This window comes from Pseudoliparis swirei, chromosome 10 (genome assembly GCF_029220125.1).
Source record: "Pseudoliparis swirei isolate HS2019 ecotype Mariana Trench chromosome 10, NWPU_hadal_v1, whole genome shotgun sequence".
Classification (NCBI taxonomy): Eukaryota; Metazoa; Chordata; class Actinopteri; order Perciformes; family Liparidae; genus Pseudoliparis; species Pseudoliparis swirei.
Window position 1 is genome coordinate 4,875,376 of NC_079397.1, and position 21,411 is coordinate 4,896,786.

At 44.6% G+C, this 21,411-nt stretch overlaps 1 protein-coding gene across 9 annotated transcripts in view; it reads right to left on the minus strand.

Moving 5' to 3' along the window:
- magi2a (membrane associated guanylate kinase, WW and PDZ domain containing 2a) overlaps window positions 1-21,411 on the minus strand; it is a 181,203-nt gene that overhangs the window by 105,749 nt on the left and 54,043 nt on the right. The window lies entirely within an intron of this gene.

Below are 21,411 nucleotides of genomic sequence, written 5' to 3' on the forward strand. Positions count from 1 at the left end.
TATGTTGTACGGTCTGTCAGAGGACTACAGATGCAAATTAGCTGAAGCTACACTCTGGTACATTTATGTTTTAACTGCACATAGTCCTTTTTAAATAAAGATAATAATAACATAAATAAAATAAATAGCTCCAAAAACAATGGTTTTGACTGGGTGTCTCCCCTTAACCCTTGTGTTGCCTTCGGGTCAATTTGACCCGATTCAATGTTTCACCCTCCTGTTACCTTTATATTTACTAACATATTTTACCCTTGAGGTCAATATGACCCCAGCTATTAAAATCTCCAGAAAATTATTAGAATTAATATTGTTTTCCAAGTTTAAGTGTGAGGTACTTTATGTTTGTTTGTTGACTCCCGAAAGAACACCGACATTAAACATTGAATCGGGTCAAATTGACCCGAAGGCGACAGGAGGGTTAAATATTGAATCGGGTCAAAATGACCCGAAGGCAACACAAGGGTTAATGGGATACAGGGGAGTTTTACCACCTGACTCATGGTGCATGTGTAAAAAAACTAATTGTATCTATATATACACATGTATATATATATATATACACACATGTATATATATACATATATATATATATACATATACACATGTATACATATATATATATACATGACATGTCTACATAACAAGGATCACATCTGTTAAACAATGACCAAACATCTGTAAAAACAAATGTATAATTTCTCGTCCGTCCTGTTCGATGGAGGGAATATTTATCCGAAGCGGTAGGAAACGCTCATGTATTTGTTTTCCGGCTGAAGATTCGATGAGAAGATTGAAAGCACGCTCATATGTGGCCGATCAATAAGGAACCAGCTGCAGCTCAGCTTCAATTAATATTGAGAGGCGAGCCGTTTCCCCTGGTTACGGCCTTCACGCTAAGCTAGGCTGAGTGTAAGATTAATATTTAACGTACAGTTATGAGAGTCGGAGTGATCTCCTCATCTAACTCTCGGCGAGAAAGTGTACCTATAAAGACATTTACCAAAATGTCAAAGCGTGACTTACAGTTCAGTCACAAATGAAGATGAAGATACTGTATTTGATCGATTCGTTTCTATAGCGAGAGATTCTACACCTGCAGCATGCGCCCGTCTGCATTCATCTTGACTTGTGTGTGTGTGTGTGTGTGTGTGTGTGTCTGTGTGTGTGGAACGAATCCTTCAAGCGTCGACGATAATAAATGTGTGTGAGAGGGAGAGACAAACAATGGAAGTGTCTGGGAGTGTGTGGGCTCATCAAAGAACAGCAGCGGGGTTGAATCAACTCGAGGGAACCATGAAGAGTGGCGTATATATTCATCATTAGCTTCTCAGCTCCAACACACACACTTTCAAATATACACAATGCATGCATGAAACATCTGCCCCCCCCGATCAGCTTCCCAACCCTCCTGCCCACACTGACATCAGTGAAACCTGCTATGAGCAGTAATCCTCACGGACTCCTATGGAGTCATGTTCAGTCAGCAGTCTACATCACTATGGCAATGGCCTACATTCCTCCTCAGTGTGTGTGTGTGTGTGAGACTAGTCTTGTCTTTTTGAATGCCAACAGGGCTTTTGTCTACAGCTCGATGTGAAGAAGATGTCCATGTACAGTTTGCATTGGTCTTGAACGTGTTGTGAGTTTGATTGGCGAGAACTTCCAGTCAGTGTTGATCTGGTGACATCATCGGTACAAAGAAAGATCAAGAAAGACCCAGACAGACAAAGACACATAAGAATAATGACAGACCAAGACAGGACCAAGAAAGGACCCCAAAAAAACAAGAAAAGACCCAAGACAGACAAAGACAGACCAAAAAGACCAAGATAGGATCAAGATAGGACCCAAGAAAGTACCCAAGATAGGACCCAAGAAAGGACCCAAGATAGGACACAAGATAGGACCCAAGAAAGTACCCAAGATAGGACCCAAGAAAGTACCCAAGATAGGACCCAAGATAGGACCCAAGAAAGTACCCAAGATAGGACCCAAGAAAGTACCCAGAAAGGACCCAAGAAAGTACCCAGAAAGGACCCAAGAAAGTACCCAGAAAGGACCCAAGACAGACAAGAACCAAGACAGACGTCTTCGTGATGAAGCCAAACCTCGGCTGTTTGGAGTAGACGGGACGCTAATGTAACAAATGTCTCTCGGACACACTGAAGTGTTTTTGGCTTCTTGTTAAAAGGCCTCCAAAAATTTAAATAGCGAGCGATCTCTGAAGCGCCAGGAGGCCGTTTGACGCCACGCAACACTTCTTCTGACATGTCCAGAAAGCCTAAATATACGGAGCAATACAACAACCTCTAAATAAACAGGAGCTATTCTCCAGCAAACAGGCTGCTGGCTGAAGACGAGCTTGGGAAGTGGGTTAGATTAATCTGTTTTTAATGTTGTTGTTTTTCCATCCAGGTGATTAGAAGAGTCTTTGAGGGAATCTGAGAACCCCAACAAGTGGCCCCTCCGGCTCGGCTCTGATCAGTTGGAATAGCAACAGATGAGAGGCGCTGCGCTACCTGCAGCTTTACGACCGAGTGTAAACACAGGTCACCGTCAGCGTGTAAACCAGCCCTCGAGTGGATACCGTCTACCGAGTCTTGTGGAGTTAACAGCGCTGCTGCGTTGACGCCGCGATCCCATTAAACACCGGCGTCTCTTTGACGATTGAAGCCAAGGCGATCCGTCCGTGGGCAGCGTACACATCGACTGCAGCTGTTGCATTTTTACAACTCCGATATGTTCTCATCAGCGGTGGAAATGCCACTCGTCGTCTAATTAATTTGCCTCGGAAAGGTTGATGAAGAGCTCCGAAAAAAGGTCGATCCGAGAGCTCTCCGACACCGAGCAGACGAGGGACAATTTCAGGCTCTTAAATCGGACGCGGAGACGAGTGCGTGGGACGACTGTTGTGTTGGAGAGCCGCGCAAAGGTCAGAACAAAGCCATCGAGAATTCGATTCCATTCTACTGAGGTAAAATATGGAGAACAAAATAAACAGGCCAGAAAAAAAGGTGAATTTATTTCACCGGGTGTGACATTAGCATTAAAATGCATTACATAACAAAAATGTCCGGAAGGTGGAAAGTGTTTGATACTGCAGTGTTGACACATTGAAGGTCTCTCAGGGAGGATGAAAGTATATAAACCGATACCTTCTTTTATATCCCTGTAATGTTGTTATGAAAGAAAAATAAAATTGCAGGTTTTTTTCTCTGCGTGTGAACCGTAAAAATGACGGATGGATTTCCATGACTCAAAGACGTCCTCCTCCACCGGAAGCTGGCTCGATTAACCGAGAGGGGAGAAGCGTAGAGTCGAGGTCTGATCGGAGGTCCTCCTGGACGCCTCCCTTTATTTATCTGGGCACGTCCAACTGATAAGAGGCCTCGGGGTAGACCTTGAACACGCTGGAGAGATTATTCATCTAGTTTTTAGTCAGGGTTCCCCATAAGAGCTGGGATAACGGCGCTGGGTAGGGGGCCATCTGGAATGCCCTGCTAAGCCGGACCCGAAGATAACGCACGGAGGGATGGAGTTATTATAGAGTACAAGTCAATGGGATAATGTAAAAGGATTTCAAAAGAAAGAAAGCCACCCCGAAACATGACGAGAACTCAAAGCTAGAAAAAAAGGACTCCAGGATTGAGGTTCTCTCACAGATTGATTATTTATCTTCCAATTGAGGATCTGAGACTTCTTCCTTCTACTTCTTTATACGAGTAGTTCTCGAGGGAATCCCCTCAACATGAGCTCATTGGTTTGAGAATCAAGCGTCATTGTTGTATAACATGAAGTGATTCTTAAGCCTTTAACTAATTCAACAAAGAAGGGGAAACAATACTGTGTTGTTTTCGTCCCGTCAAAGCTAAAAGATTCATCAGATTCCTGAAACAAACCAAGGTCAATGTGTCTTTTAGATATTTGGTTGATGAGTGCGACAACAAAACCCTTTTCTTCCCTCAATGTTCAAGATTAGTTATCTTGAGATGTTCAAACGAGTGGAACTACAAGGTCGTCCGTCCCGTGATAACCGGGCCGGTAGTTTTTAAGAAATCCTGCTTGGCAATTTCTCTTTAGTAAGAAGATTCAGTTCAGTGTTGTAGAAGCAGAGGAAACTCTTCCTTCGTCAGAGCCACCTCTGTGGTGTAAACTCATTATCAGACGTGTAATCTCCAGATCCAGCTCCTTGTAGCTTCACAGCAGAAGAGTGAGGTTGAATGAAAGAATAAAAAAAAGAAGCCTGTTCCGCCTTCTGTTCCTCCGAATTGAACATCCTGGCGCTCCGGCAGAACATCCTCTTCCATTACGTCTCTAAATAACAAGTGACCGCGGTCTGGCTGCTCACGCTGGCAAATAAGACGTCTTGTTGCATCTGGGAGCTTATCCATTGCTGGTCCTTGAGATAACATTAGTTTTTTTTGGGGGGGGGGGGGGTTGCCAGGTGGTCCAGATATGCACTTTAATAATCCTTACGCCCGATGCCGACTGCCGGAGAGAAGGAACGAGTTGGAAGTCTGGAGAACCTCCGCAGACCGGCACTGACATCACGTCTGTCTCCATGGCGATGAGGGAGAAACGGAGGCTGCTGGTGTCTGGAAGCAGGCCGTGTGAGGAGAGGAAGGGAGACGGAGAGAGAGAGAGAGAGAGACAAAGAAAGAGAAAGAGAGACTGAGAGAAAGAGTGTTGGAAATCCTCTAGGAGATGCGTGAAGGAACAAAGTGTCAGGAAGCTACTGGCTCTGAATACTAATATCAGAGGCTATGGATGGATGGATGGCGCACACACACACACACACACACACACACACACACACACACACACACACACACACACACACACACACACACACACACACACACACACACACACACACACACACACACACACACACACACACACACACACACACACACACACACACACACACACACACACACACACACACACACACGCACACACACACACACACACACACACACAGCGGCGTCTCTATAAGTTTTGTCAACAGTCAGTCGGTATCAAGTGAGAAATAGCCTTTGAGCCCAAATGTCACCGGAGCCGGCGGTGACATTAAACCCGATTGGACTAAAGCCGCCGACCGCTCCCTCCGGAGAGGAGAGAGAGAACAGATGAACGTGATGACCTCGATGACCTCTTGACCCGTAGAGGTGCACAAAGAGAGGCGGCGGCTATTTTGTTCCACTTTGAGCGGGCCTCAGAATGCGTTGACATCAAATGCTCCGCCACGAAAAAAGAAAATTAAAAGAATGAAAGTTTCTCTCCGTGTCAGCGAGCACGTTATTCAGAAGCATTTTTCGACTTTGATAAACGCCGAGTCATCTTTTGCAGGAAAGCACATTCACATGTAATAATTCTAAGATTTCCGAGCCACTCGTTGTCGAGTGAGCCCAGGGTCCGCCGAGGACCGCGTTGCTTTATCTATACTACAATGAACATTCGTGGAAAGATGGACGGATTCATTTCCTGCTAAATACAAAGCGAACATTTGCACAGCTGCATTTAACGGGGGCGAAGAAAAAAACCAGTGGACTTTCCCGATGAAGTCGTCGCGGGAAACGCATCGGGTCCGTCGGCGAGCTCGACACCGACCCGCTCATCTACGAGGAGACGGCGGCCATTTCTTTTGAAATATCGCAGGTAACGGATCAAGAAACCTGCAGAAGCCACGGCGGGCTGCGGCAGGAGACGGGACGCACACCTCCAACGTCTCAGGTGAACAACACGGAAGGGTTGAACAAGTTCAATTATTACCTTCGCATTGAAAATGCGGAAGGTAATGTTTTGATCGCCGTGTATTTATTTATTTATTTGTATGCGTGTTATTCGCGTAACAAAAAAAGTTGTAAAGTGAATCGCATGAAATTTGGTGGGATGATTGGTTATTATCCGGGGACCATTTGATTAGATTTTGTGATCGATCGGGTCAAAGGTCAAGGTCATGAAAAAGGTCAACATCTTCTTGAATCACATGAAATTTGGTGGGATGATTGGTTATTATCCGGGGACCATTTGATTAGACTTTGTGATCGATCGGGTCAAAGGTCAAGGTCATGAAAAGGTCAACATCTTCTTTTTACCATAGCACGGACAATTTTTATCCAATTGGCATGCAACTAATGCCAACATGTTCATAATTCAATGCCCAATCTTGTGATATGCGAAGGTATGCGCTCTACCGAGTGCCCATTCTAGTTTATTTATGTATTTATTTGTATGCGTGTTACTCGCATAATAAAAAAAGTTTTAAACCGAATCGCATGAAATTTGGTGGGATGATTGGTTATTATCCGGGGACCATTTGATTAGATTTTGGGATCAATCGGAATCAAAGGTCAAGGTCATGGAAAGGTCAAAATCTTCTTTTTACCATAGCATGGTAAATTTTTATCCAATTGGCATGCAACTAATGCCAACATGTTCATAATTCAATGCCCAATCTTGTGATATGCGAAGGTATGCGCTCTACCGAGTGCCCGTTCTAGTTGCTTCTTTATTCAGATTGACAGTTTGTTTGCCTTCCTTGATGTTCTGGGACGCACTAAACCCCCTGTGCATACGGCCGTGTGGGTTTTTGAGTCGGTCGAGCTTGCGATCGTTTTTCCTGAGATACGATCTGTAATCTGTAATTATTATTATCAAGTACCCGACTGAGGGTGAGCACGTTGTTGACGAGGCTCAGCCTTTGCAGTGAGAACGAATCTCATATCTTTTTCTCTCGGTTATGAATTTTCAACATCGGGTCGGCACGCCTCCGATATTGCGTCTAATGGGATTTTTTTCTCTCCATCTAGACCTGAAGTGTGAGAGGAAGACGGCGCCGCATCAGAAAGCCACTTTGACGGGTGGGTGGACGCCATGGCTCAAACCGTCTTTTCTTCATAAAAAAGGTCACTCTCTAAAAGGTGCACGGCCACGATGATATATCCTAGATATGACGTCGCGTCGATCCTTTAAACATAGCGCCGTCTGCTGACGTCACGAAAGCGAAGGATTTTGAGAGAGCGATGGATACGAGGCGATGAATTCCGAAAGTCCGTTTATTCCAAATTTGTTACGGTCACATCGAGTTCATCGCCGGGCTCGCTGGGACGGAGACGGAGACGCCGCCGCCGCGGGACTCTCCAAATACGAGATGATGAGGAATCGTGGATCGTCACGCGGATGTGAGATTTATCTTAAACCCCGAGATCTGTGAAGTGCAGACAATCTTCCGCTCCGCAGATTAGGAGATGTATATTCTGCACACCCCATACGAGTGACCCCTAATCCCCCTCCCCCGAGCATCGCGGCCGCTGTTTTTTGGGGGGCGGGCATTCGGCAACTCCGACGCCGCCGCCGCTCGCTCTAATGCACGTTTCTCTACGACGTGATGGGGGGGGCGACCAATCATGACGCCCGCGCAGCGTCACATGACGACGATGCGTCTTAAAGGGCCATCGGTGTCATGTGTTGTGTGTGTGAATATGAAGCGACGTAAACAATGCTGTTGGCCTCTTATTATATTCTTCATACTCCCCCACTTATCCACAGTGACGGTTGTTATTTGCCTGAGTGGTGATGATGTCAATGCCCCCCCCCCCCCCCCCCACCGAGCCTCGGTATTTTATTATCCCACGAGAAGATAAACATAACGGTAAACAACAGCGACATAGAAAAACAAACCAGCAGAGAGGAAATGGACATGTGAGCGCGCCACAGATATGATCTACAGGATTAAGGATGGGGGGGGGGGGGGCTCCGGGATTCTTCCTGGCAGCTGGTAAGAAATGAGGATTTGAGAGATTGCGGCCGGCGATACAGTGAGGAATTTATATTTGGACCCCCGGATTCAACCACACACACACACACACAGAAGAAAAGCAAACGAGTGGTTGTCGCCTCAGGAGGAGTCGGGTGGAATCTTCTGGTGCATCTTCTCAACATCATCAACCTATTATTGCTTTGGGGTTTCGTCACGCATCTAAATATAGACTCTGGAAGGGGCGGGGGAAGAGAGAGAGAGAGGAGAGAAGAGGGAGAGGTAGAACTATCAAAGCACGTTCTGGTTGGGCTCAGTCTCAATTAAATCCATTTCTTTCCCCAGGAAGTAAAAAAATGTCTTTAAAAAGGCTGCAGACGGTCTCCGAGCGGCGGAGCGGCACGTCTCCATTTCTGTGAGGTGGATGTTGACATTCAGCAGATGGAGGCTGTGTTGTGTTGCGTTGCGTTGCACCGGCTGACCGCACAGAACACTTTCCCGGCGTCCTCTGCTCGCTCGTCCACGTCGAGGAGACACAGAGCTTATTGATATTGATTCTGCCAAAATGTTTGAGCTCTCTTGTTTTCGCCGATGTTTCAGAATTAGACGACTTCGACCCCGAGATGAAGACATTATCGCCGCACGTTATGTGACGAGGAGCAACCAATCACAGCAGGGATAAATCCTCTTTCCCCCGTATACATATAGATAAATAAATATTTGTATATAAATATAAATATATATTTATTTCTATATATATATTTATTTATATATATATAAATATATATTTATACGGGGGAAAGAAAGGATTTATCCCTGCTGGGATTGGTTGCTCATACAGCCGTACGAAGGAGAAGTTAATAATTTTTGTGGAGGGCTACCATTTGACCGCAATAAACTACGGCAGCTGCATTGTCGTCATCCTCAGCCTCCAGGGTTGCGGTTGCTTGGCAACGGCTGGCGCGACAGGAGCGCAACCTCCCGAGCGCCTCAATAAAGAAAAAGGGTAAAAATGGCAGCGCTGGTGATTGTAGACGCAACGCAGACTTTAACAAAACAACAACAACAACAACACCTCCTCTACTGCAGAGTCGTTAAACTTCAGGCAACTTCGATGCGTTGTTTTTGCGATGTCTCTCGGAGGGATAGGAGGAGCACGCCCGAGCGCCGCAATCGACGCGCAACTGGAACAGGTGTTGTTGTTTTCGTCTGACGTCACACACCGAAACTCCGCCATGGAGATCAAGAGTTGCACCGGCTCACCCGACGCCTCACACGAGCATCAACAATGAACGCAGCCTGCAGCTCAACGGCCCGTCACGCCGTCCACACGCACGCTGCCGGCTCCGGCTGGATCCTCCACACTTCTGCCGTCGTCCCATGATGCACCATTAACGATTAAAATCATCCTGGCCCAGCTTTTAACAGCAGGGAATTTGTTTTCATTTGGTCTTTTTCAAGACACGACCACTGATGAAAGCATCGACCGAGTATATCGGATTCAAAAAAAAGTGAGCGATGCCCAGTTCAACATGGTGAAATATAGAGATGCTAGAGAAGGAGAGAACAGGAGGAGGTCTGGTGTCTTCGGTATCAATCAGGGCCGCGATGCGTTTCTAATCGGCGTGATGCGTCCCTCGTCACAACGCCACATGTTTTGTTGTCGTCGACAGCTTTGTCAATAATGTTGGATTTATTTGAATCGGGATAAGACATGACGTGACAAGATGCTCACACCCTCCGCTCATATGCATCACTTTATGTGCATTCCTGGGGCCATTAAATGTTTTATTTTTATTTATACCTTTAATGCGGAAGGTTATGTTTGATCTCCGTGTATTTATTTATTTGTATGCGTGTTACTCGCATAACACAAAAAGGATTAAACCGAATCACATGAAATTTGGTGGGATGATTGGTTATTATCCGGGGACCATTTGAGTTAATGAACTTTTTTATTTGATTTTGCAGAACTTAAAAAGTTTGATGACTTGCTACTTGTACCTTTTGATTACAGCTTAAATTAAAGTGTTAATTTAGCTCAACTCAATTATTTTCAGTTATTAGTACTTAAAATGTTCAAGTTTTCAAACCACTGGAATAAGTTCACAGAACTTAAAAAAATAAAGTACACAACCACACCATTTCATGTTAACCAAACTCAATGTTTTCGAGTTCACATTAGTCAAATGTTTTGAATTTGTTTACTTAAAAAGATAAGACTCGAAACTTAATTTTTTTGTGGCAATTTATTGCCTCAATTACATTGAGTTTAATAAACTCAAAATTTAAGTCATGAACATCTATCTATTGAACAGTATTTTCTTGCACTCACATTAGCACTGCAATATTAAAATAAATAATTTGAAAATATACTTTAATAAATTGTAGAGCTTAAACTTAGAGCTGGTGACATAAAACAATACCAACATTTTTTTTTACAGAAAAAAACACTGCTCTTGGCTTCCTGAGTATAGTGCAGCATTTTGGATTAAATACAACAGAACTGTTTCAGAACATTTTCAGGAAAAAAGAAAACTTCCATCTTTATAGTGGCTGATCATTTTAATTATTTGAATGAATATGGGCACAACAAATAAAACATTTCAACTTTGCAACCAAAGTTAAACTTCCAAAATAAATTGTATCTTTACGTTTAAAAGATAATGATGATCTTTACCGCTATAGTGGGTTAAATATTGTTGATAAATTGACATTAACAGGAAACACGTACATGAGGCATAAAAGAATTTAAAAAAAATGTATCTGCACAAAGATAACAAACCGAGAACCTTTTTTTCCCTCCATAATACACAACACAATAACATACATGAACAGATCACATGATGGCGCTGCATTGCAAAGCTGCAAGACGTGATCATAGACCTTTTAACTTGAACATGTTGAACCTTTTATAATGGTATACCGCTGCAGCCTTCCGTTTCTAGGTCATCAAAACATTCTTGAGGGTCTGCAACGTGACAGTTTGCCACTTTCTAGGCCAAGTAAGATCTTTTGAATGAACTCAAAAGTCTTGGTAAGTGCTTTGGGGTAGCTGAGGTGTAGTGCATACATGAATCCAAAGACTACCAGGAAGGCATCACCAAGTCTGGGGAGACTAACCATGACATCACTTTCAATAATCACAGAGATTTTCACAGGGTGGTAGTGAACTGCACTTGTGTTATTGTCACTGGTGACAGTAAGGAGGCCCACTGCAACCCCATCAAGCTCTGGCTCATCAGACTCGTCCTGAATGAATGAAAAGAGATACCAATCACAAACTAACACATGGAACAGCACAGATGACATAATGTATATTTCCTTAACAAGTCCCAATGAAAACAAAGGCCTCTTTTACAAGGGAGACCTGTGTCTCATTGTAAGAGGGACATAAGATCCATGTTCTGCACACACAAATCAACCAAATTACCAGAGAATCCAAGTGGTGAGAGACTGAAACCAAGCTAAAGGACATTTACAGGAACATGTTTTACTGAACATCTTCTCACTTGCCAATACAGTTCCTTTGTAGTGAGGCGAAAACAGACTATAGTAAGTCCTAAAAGATATTAGTATTTTGATGAACTGTTTACATCATGCACACGTAGAATCTGTTAGTGACTTAAGAAGACTCACTGTGCAGGTTCTGAAGAATCCAGATACATCCTCGCACAGATAGACAGAGAACAGTCGACGTTTGATGTGTATGTCCTGGTTTTCCTATTCAGATAAAAACACATTTGTACATTTAAAATAATCCATTCAGAACATATGGCCACAAATAACCTGTTCACATCTTTAATGCAATCAAACAAATGTCAAACACAGAGTGGACTAATTGCAAAATTCACAAAGCTCATTTGAGTCATTGAACCTGTTTAATCTATTTACCTGTTCATCTTTAAAATTTCAGCCAGAGCATCTGCTGTCTTTCCAGTTCTTGATGCCTTCTGCCTAAATAAAGTCATTAGTCGTGGAAGATGGCGGTCAAGCTCAGCATAGAATCGGTTGGGCAGGTTCTGATTGGTTATCCTCTGGAACTCTGCATACAACTACATTGAAATAACAGCAACAAATAAAAAAACATTCAATTTGAAGAATCTAGTACATTGATTAAGCCGACAATAGCGGTCAAATGAATAAGAATCACAATTTTCACTTAAAGAGAGATGATCCATATTACCTCAGAAGATCTGATTCAAGTGGTCTACTATTTCCTGAATAGCTGTGTTCGAGACATGAAGGATAGCCTGCATCTTTAGAAATAAAGAAGCTAAATTTGTTTTAAGTTGATTTCTTAGACTGCCAGTGTCACACTGATCACCGTCTGCTCTGGTCTGGGCATTCTTCATGCGAATCACTAGTTTCCCTCAAATACTGGCTTGAAGAATATGGGGATCCTCACTGACAATATCAGTTTGAAAGTCAGATGCAAGACCTGCTTGGTGTTCTCTACTTTTATGAAATTGAGCAGAGTACACATTTGTGATATAGCTACAATCCTTATATGGGCATGTCACCGTGTCATGATTTTTCAAATGCTTTCTGAGATGACTGAAAACGGCTGAATTAGAAAAGGGTTGCTGAAATGTGCATAAGGGCATTTGAATAACACAGGCCCCTGACTCTGCTCTGTACAACTGCTAGGTTGTGCTGTATGATATCTTGATAAATGAGTACTCAATGAATTAAGTGTCTGAAACGTGCAAATGCAATCGGTGTAGAGGCATGGAAGAGGGCTGATTCTGGAAAAGTGGCTGTGCTGCAGCCTACAGTGTTTAAATAACTGCATTCTGAGGTGCAAGCTGCGCACAACTTACAGATCATTTTGGAACCAGCAACCTAAAAGGCAAAGAAAATGACAAAGTTTAGACCAACATCTAAAACTTTTAAAACAGATTTACTATTACTTACTAATTAATATAACAAGTTAATTACTATTAGCTTACCAAAACATGATCATGGACTACAGCTAACACTGCTTTAAAATTGGATGTGTTCCATTTTGTATGCGATTTAAAACTAAAAGTAAATATTTGATTTGAAAGAACACTGACTAAAAAAGGACCAGTAACTGTTTCCCTATTCATCAGAGAAGAGAAGAAAAGGAAAGACTGAGTTTTGAATGCTATTACAACCAATTTTTTGCAATTTTCTCATTCTAAAAATATATAATGTGTGGTTCTTAACCTTTAAATGAGTCCAAAATATTTTACTGGTTGGCCACCTTTTTAGGAAGGCTTTTTTTTTTTGTGGAGAGAGGTTGATGCAAATGCTATGCCATAGTACAATTACTGTCAATTATTTCATTTTATTTCTTCAAACAAGATTTTCTGTGTTGTTCTTTGATATTTCTTACTTGACTCTTCCCACAACACGTTGTGATTCCCATGCAACAGCCTGTGAGGTCCTGACACCCAGGTTAGGAACCGCTGGTATAATGCACTGACAAACATAGTTGACAATACATAATTTGTTGGTGGCATATCTAAACATTTCATTTATGCAGCTTACATGCAAGTCTCAATAACACCACCGTAAAACACTATCTATCTAGGATTTGCCATACAGGGTCTAACAATAACGTGTTTTTATTTGACGTGCACAAAACAAAAGAAATGCCAGAGATGCGGTGGCGTGAATAGTCAAGCATAAACACCGGGCGCTCCCGTGAACCAACAGAGAAGCACGGAGATCACTGTCAAGTTACGTTAGCTGGCGCGTGTTCGTTGCTTGTGATGTTCTCAGTCGAACAAGGTAGTTTAGTGGAACACCTCGTGCTCCTCCGCTGGGTTACGTTAGCTTGCACGAACCGACGTGCGTTAGCTATAGTACCTTAGTACACGAGGAGCGTACGTTAGCCAACGTTAGCCGCCACTTGTGTCTCTGAGCTCAAACCAGCCACTGCTGAAGTTGAGACAGACTCCGGCAGAGGATTGGAGTCTCGGCGAGTGAAGCAGACGTAGCTAGCTCGTAATGTCTCTCGCAAAGTCTAGGAAATTATTTTAAGTTTTAGTTTTTCGAGGTTTGGCAACTGGCTGATTGTAACATCATGTAACTAAACACATTACACATATCAACGTATATATAAAAACACTTAAGATCTCACTCACCTTGAAAACAGTCCGAGTCGACGATGACACCACAGCCTCGTAGGAAAGGGTGCAGGACGAAAGTAAAGTAACGACTCCCGAAATCCCCATAATGCACTTTGATAACGCCAAAACACGTGATGACTCCAAGTTGATTTACACTACAAGTTGAATGTGAATTTTCAGCGTTACGTTTTATTTGTCGTTGATATGTTACTAGTTATTTTGTATTATCATGACAACTTCAACAGTCTTTTATGATACTGACTAAAAAACAACTAAAAGCACATTTTACTGTGTATTTTACACTTTTATTGTATTTTAGCATGTGATTTAGGTTTATTTTAAAATCATCCATATTTAAAACAATAGAAATAACAGGACTTTATCATTTGCAGCATATAATTACTAAATTCTATTACGTTGGGCGTACGTTATGTTTTACAAAATAGTTCCATTTAATCAAAATATATTAGTTAAAATTACTCAAAAAGAAGAACATGTTCCACCAACTTGACATATTTAAGTTAGTAGAACTTTCTCTAAAACTTTGAGTATACACTACTTAATCTATTTGATTAATTTGGACGTTCGGGTTTACAGTGTAGCACGGTCAATTTTTATCCAATTGGCATGCAACTAATGCCAAAATGTTCATAATTCAATGCTCAATCTTGTGATATGCGACGGTATGCGCTCTACCGAGTGCCCGTTCTAGTTTAACCAGGTGAATCCCTTTGAGATTAAAAAATATATATTTTTCCAGGGTGACCTGCACAAGACAGGCAGCAACATAAGAAACAGAGAAAAAACAGAGCGAGACGAGTTCAAAGAAACTACAAGTTAAGAGACGGGGTCATAGTTGGGAACCTGCCTCAATTTCTTTAATGTTATATTTAAAAGCAGAAAGTGGTATCAGTACTTTAGGTTTTAAATTATTCTGCAACATCTTCCAGGGCGAGGGTGGCATTCGGGACGGTGAGCATCAGGAAGGCCTGAGAACGCAGAGAGAGTGTTCCCCGACACTTTTCTGCACGATGAAGACACGCAACCTGGACGCCAGCGAGCTCGAGACGAGAGAAAGGAGGAACCGACGGGCGCGTCGTGGCGACGCCGGCTCGAGCGATCACGAGGCGTTCACGGGTCAACGCCAAAGCCGTAAACATTGACGCCCGGTAACACGGGGTCTTCGTGGCGTCAATATTCCGGCGGCTCTGGATGCTGGAGGACAGACACGCGGCCGATTGGCAGGACAACGGGGCGCACACCGCAGCCGCTCTCGGTCCATCACCGTGTGTGGAAGTGCGTCTGTGCGTGTCGCGCGTCGGCGAGCAGGCGGAACGCCGTAATGAACCCTGGACGAGGAGACGCCTCGCTCCGGTGACAGATGGGCGCCGCCTCCGGGAACCGGCCTCGAACAGACATGTTGGCCACTTAACACACACAGAGACTCAGGTCATATAAGAGTCATAATAACAACAACAACAACAACAACAGGCATGGTCTCCGGCAGCAGCGGGCGGATGATACATTAGCGGCGTGTCGCCCGCCGAGCACCGGGCGGCTGCGCGCCTCGAGCCGGATGTTTCCTCCAGGAGCCGAAAGGAAGACGAGCGTTCGGGAAGCGGCTGAAGAGGATCCGGAGAGGCCAGTTCAGCGCCGGTGTTGCGTCATGTCTGCAGCAATAAGACGCGAGACTCGGGAACTGAATCCTCGCACACGGAGATCGGAGAATCTGGGTCACTTCTCCACCGGGAGCCGGATCCTCCACACAACCGGCTGAGGGTTTTTTTTTTTTGTTTTTTTTTTTACAGCAATTGCAATAAAAGCTGCGAGCGAGTCCGTCGGTGATGAGCACGGCGGTGAGCACGTCGATGGGCGCCGCTCGTGTCGAACAGAAGGAAACAAGCGGCGGCTCTTTGTTGGTCAGGAGAACAATCTGACCTTGAGCAACCACAAGCATCTTCCAGCGCACTGGAGCAGAGACACAAGCAAACAGCGAGGAGAGGAGAGAGGGGGGGAGGAAAGGAGATGAGCACAATAAACTGAAGAAGGAGGAGGAGGAGACAGAAGAAGAAGGAGACAGAAGGAGAAGGAGACAGAAGAAGAAGACAGAAGAAGGAGAAGAAGAAGGAGACAGAAGAAGAAGACAGAAGAAGGAGAAGGAGACAGAAGTAGAAGAAGAAGGAGACAGAAGAAGAAGGAGACAGAAGTAGAAGGAGACAGAAGAAGGAGAAGGAGACAGAAGTAGAAGGAGACAGAAGTAGAAGAAGGAGACAGAAGAAGAAGGAGACAGAAGAAGGAGACAGAAGAAGAAGAAGGAGACAGAAGAAGAAGGAGACAGAAGTAGAAGGAGACAGAAGGAAGAGAAGAAGGAGACAGAAGAAGAAGGAAACAGAAGTTAAAGAAGGAGACAGAAGTAGAAGAAGGAGACAGAAGGAGAAGAAGGAGACAGAAGGAGACAGAAGGAGAAGAAGGAGACAGAAGGTCCCTGGTGTATATTTGGATGGCTTTTCTCCCATCAACCGTGACCAATTATCTTCAACGGTTTCTACTTCGAACACGTCTACCTGTCTCTTGGACCCCATCCCGACGAGGCTGCTTAAAGACGTTTTGCCTTTAATTGGCAGCTCTCTATTAGATATTATCAATGTGTCTCTGCTAACAGGCCACGTACCACACTCCTTCAAGGTGGCTGTTATTAAACCTCTCCTGAAGAAGCCCACTCTGGATCCAGAGGTGTTGGCTAACTACAGACCGATCTCTAACCTCCCCTTCCTCTCCAAGACCCTTGAGAAAGTGGTCGCAAATCAGTTGTGCGACTTTCTACATCATAATAGTTTATTTGAGAAATTTCAATCAGGATTTAGAAAACACCACAGCACCGAGACGGCACTGGTGAAAATTACAAATGACCTCTTAATGGCAGCAGATAAAGGACTCCTCTCTGTCCTGGTCTTGTTAGACCTTAGTGCTGCATTCGACACCATTGACCATGACATCCTGTTACAGAGACTGGAGCAGTCGATTGGCATTTCAGGCACGGCACTAATTTGGTTTAAATCCTATTTATCAGATCGATCTCAGTTTGTATTTGTAAACGATGACGCCGATAACCACTAACGTTAATCACGGAGTTCCACAAGGTTCTGTGCTTGGACCAATTTTATTTACCTTATACATGCTTCCTTTGGGCAATATTATCAGGAAACACTCCATAAACTTTCATTGTTATGCAGATGATACTCAACTATATTTATCGAGAAAACCAGAGGAGAGCAACCAACTCGGTAAAATTCAAGCATGTCTTAAAGACATAAAAACATGGATGACCTGCAACTTCTTGATGTTAAACTCAGACAAAACCGAAGTAATTTTAATCGGCCCTGAGCACCTCAGATATCAATTATCTGGTGATGTGGATTCTGTAGATGGCATTGCCCTGGCATCCAACACCACTGTAAAGAATCTTGGCGTTATCTTTGATCGGGACTTGTCCTTTAACTCCCACGTAAAGCAAATCTCAAGGACTGCATTCTTTCATCTTCGTAATATTTCAAAAATCAGGCACATCTCGTCTCAAAAAGATGCAGAAAAATTGGTTCACGCGTTCGTTACTTCGAGACTGGATTACTGCAACTCCTTATTATCAGGCTGCTCTAATAAGTCTCTTAGGTCCCTCCAGTTGATCCAGAATGCTGCAGCTCGTGTTCTCACTAAAACTAAGAAAAGAGATCACATCACTCCTGCACTAGCTGCTCTGCACTGGCTCCCAGTACAATCAAGAATCACTTTTAAAATTCTTCTCTTAACGTACAAAGCCTTGATTGGTGATGCACCATCATATCTTAAAGAGCTTGTAGTACCATATTGCCCCACTAGAGACCTCTTTTCTCTCCTTAGGGATGAATTTTCATCTCTCAATCACACGTTACTAACTCTGCTTTCTCCCCGGAGTCCTTTTGACTTCACGTCTCATGGGGTCATCGGACCCTATGAGACGGCATAGATCCTATCTGCCTGATGGATCATCGAGGTCTGGGTCGTGGAATTCCTGCTACTGACTACGCCACTGTCCTGTTGAGACTCCGCCCACTGTTGAGACTCCGCCCACTCCTCTCTACCTCCATCTGCCTGATGGATCGTGGAGGTCTCCATCGTGGAATATGCCTACTATGAACTATTCATACACTGTCATATTCATTGAATGTATTTTAACTCTAAATCTGTCCTTCTGGTCACATGACATCTATTGTTCTGTCCATCCTGGAGAGGGATCCTCCTCTGTTGCTCTCCTGAAGGTTTCTTCCCTTTTTTTCCCCCTGAAGGGTTATTTGGGAGTTTCTCCTGATCCGATGTGAGGTTTTGGGGCATGGATGTCTGTGTGTACAGATTGTAAATCACTCAGACAAATTTGTAATTTGTGAAATTGGGCTATACAAATAAACTGAATTGAATTGAATTAGGAGAAGAAGGAGACAGAAGAAGAAGAAGGAGACAGAAGTTAACGGCACCTGCCCGTTTGAATTGTTCCACAGCCTCCCGAGTTCCTCCTGAGCCCTGAGGCTGCCGCCCCTTCACTCCCTCCTCCGCGTGGCCTCTGGGAGACGTGCGTCACGTCGCCTTCCAGAGGGAACGAGCGCCATGTGGAGCCGAGTGACGCGGAGCAGACGACCCGCCGTCAGGGCGGCTTCCCTCCCCGGGTCACCGGCCTGAGATAACAGAGTCTCTCTCAACTCCCCGTCCCACTGATGTGGCAAAAATGCAATATTTCATGAGGGGCTTCTTGGGTAAACAGAATCGGAGCTCCGATGCGTGTGTGCGTGTGCATGTGTGTGTGTATGTGAGCACGCTCCCCATGCACACTAAGCACTCGTCATGACCTAAAGCCACGCAGAGCGGCGGCTCAGATTGGCTCTCTGATTGCGGAGAGCTCTCAGACTCCCTGCTCCGCCGTCACAGAGACCTGAGGGCGGAGGACGGCGTCACGTTTCAGAGAGAACTCTCCGGCGACGCGGGGTCAACCTGAGGGCACGGCCTGAGGCCTTTGCACACGGACAATGGGAAAGCCAGAATGAGATCCGAACTCTTCACACCGGCAGCGATGCACATTTGTATTTTTTCAGAGGAGCGGCGTCTGGCAAAGCTTTTGTTATCGAGTCACGGAATGCACTGCGTGCGTCTACAGGCTTTTATTGTGAAAGGTTACACCGCAAGGAAAGGCCCCGGACTCCGCTTTGTCTCCTCCTCCCCTCTCCTCCTCCTCCTCCTTTTCCTTGGCCTGAGCATCCGGAGAGGAGCCAATTACTCATTCAGCCCCAGTAATTAACACGAGGGATGGAGGAGCCGAATTCTGCCAAGGCGAGAGACCGGTGACGGTGACACGGCCTCTAATGAGACGGACGCTGGGGATCCTGTCTCCCGTCTCCTCTCTCCTCTCTCCTAATTTCATTTCTCTGAGTATCATTCACCGGTGAGAAGGAATTCAATTTCATGACGGGAATTGGCAGTACATCCATTTTTATAGGATGAGAAAATATATATATTATCGTGCCATAATGGCATGTTAAACATGGTGGTTTCAAACCAATATGTGTACGTACACACACACACACACACACACACACACACACACACACACACACACACACACACACACACACACACACACACACACACACACACACACACACACACACACACACACACACACACACACACACACACACACACACACACACACACACACACTGAATCCATGTCAAAATAACAGCGAGAGCATTTTTCACCTTTGTACTGCTAAAACAAATGAACATATGTCAACAACTAAACCTTTAATGTCCGTCGTGTTGTAATTCGTTTGTTCATGTTCATAAATTCAGATTTGATCGGGAAAAAATATGTTTGATGTGTTTATTCATTAAAAAATTCTGAAAATACCTTCTTTTTTTTATTGATGGCTCAATTTAAATAGTTGTACCAATTCTTATGGCTGGTTGACTTGCATAATGCATCTCATCTGAGTGATCTGAAGCATTTGAAGACACTCAAAGAGGTTAAAGGTCAACGTACTGAGAGACAGAAGTCATTCCACAGAGTGATGCTTTCTCCTCTCGAGTATGACCCGGATACAAGGTGTTAACATGAGTAATCAGAGTACTGCCTTCCTCTGCTCATAATCTCATTGCTATTTGTATTCAGAATAATAGTTAAATGTGGACCGCCGTAAAGGCAAGCGATCGGCCAATGAAACGCCTTCATTCGGGCCATGGAGGCGTGAACATGAAGGCGGTGGTCTGAGTCTCTGGAGGAGTACGACCTGAAGACCCACGAAGACATCCACCGTTGTAAAGACTCCAATACGTCAGAGTCATCGCCCGATCATGGCTCAGCACCGCATGAGCATCGAGAGCCTCGCGGCATTTCATATTTCTCCGGCACCGCCGTACGTTCAGCGTTACGACGCACCAGGACCCTGGAGCTGAGAAAACGGCCCAAACTCCCAACTCTGCTGTGTCATTGTTTAGGAAAGCGGGAGCAGATACTCCTTTGTGGCTTTAAAGCGGGGTTTAAAATGATGGCCCGAGGTTTGCGGTTCTATTTAGCTCTCCAGAGATAAGACCGGCACATCCCGGGCTCGCTGCTGTCCGGACAAAATGGATACGGAGCATTTAGAGGGGAGTTCGGGGGGGGGAAGAGGAAAACACTTCGTAACGCTGGGTTCCTTCGATAAAACTGTCGGACCTTTTCCTGGTACCTGCTGGTTCAATGAGTTTGGGTGAAAAAGGCTGGCGGCATGAACTCCAGAACCAAGAGTGAAGCCAATGCCTTGAACCTGCATTCTCTCAACTGGCCAGCAGGGGGCGAAGAATAAGTCTGATCGTATAGAAGTCTATGAGAAAATGACTTCTCTCTGGATTTATTCCCCCAGTAAACATTGTAAAACATGAGTTTATGATCTCAATCTCTAGTTTCAAGTCTTCAACTCGGTCTGTTCCGTTCACTGGGTGCAACAAAAAAAAAAAAAAAAAAAAGCGGCCACATGGCGACTGTAATCCAAGATGGCAACGGGCCAAATCGCCGAACGCGAGGCTCGAAAACGTCAATCCACAAACCGACGAGTGACGTCTCGATGGCTTCTTCTGAGGCTGTCCGGTCCCGGGGAAACATCTACCGTGATGACGTATGCCGAAAAAAGAGAGGAGCGAGAGTTTTCCCGGCGCAGACTGAGATGACACCTTCCATCGGCCGCACGCCGCTCAATATGGGATTCGGTCGAGCGACAGACGGCGTCCCCGAGAGGACGCCTCCTTCTCCATGACACACTCTAGACGACTCCTCGTGGACACCATCAAGCCATCGAGGTCCATCGTTTTCTTCTCTTTCTCTTTTATCCGGCGTTTTCATTCTCTCCGGCTTAAAAAAAAAAAAGGGAGCCGTCGTTTTTTTCACAGATGTATTTCTGGAGGAATCAGTCCGGCGTGTCACGGGAGGCGCCGAGGAGCAGCGGCACCGAGCTCCATTAAAGATCCCAAAAAGATGATGAATAAGTTA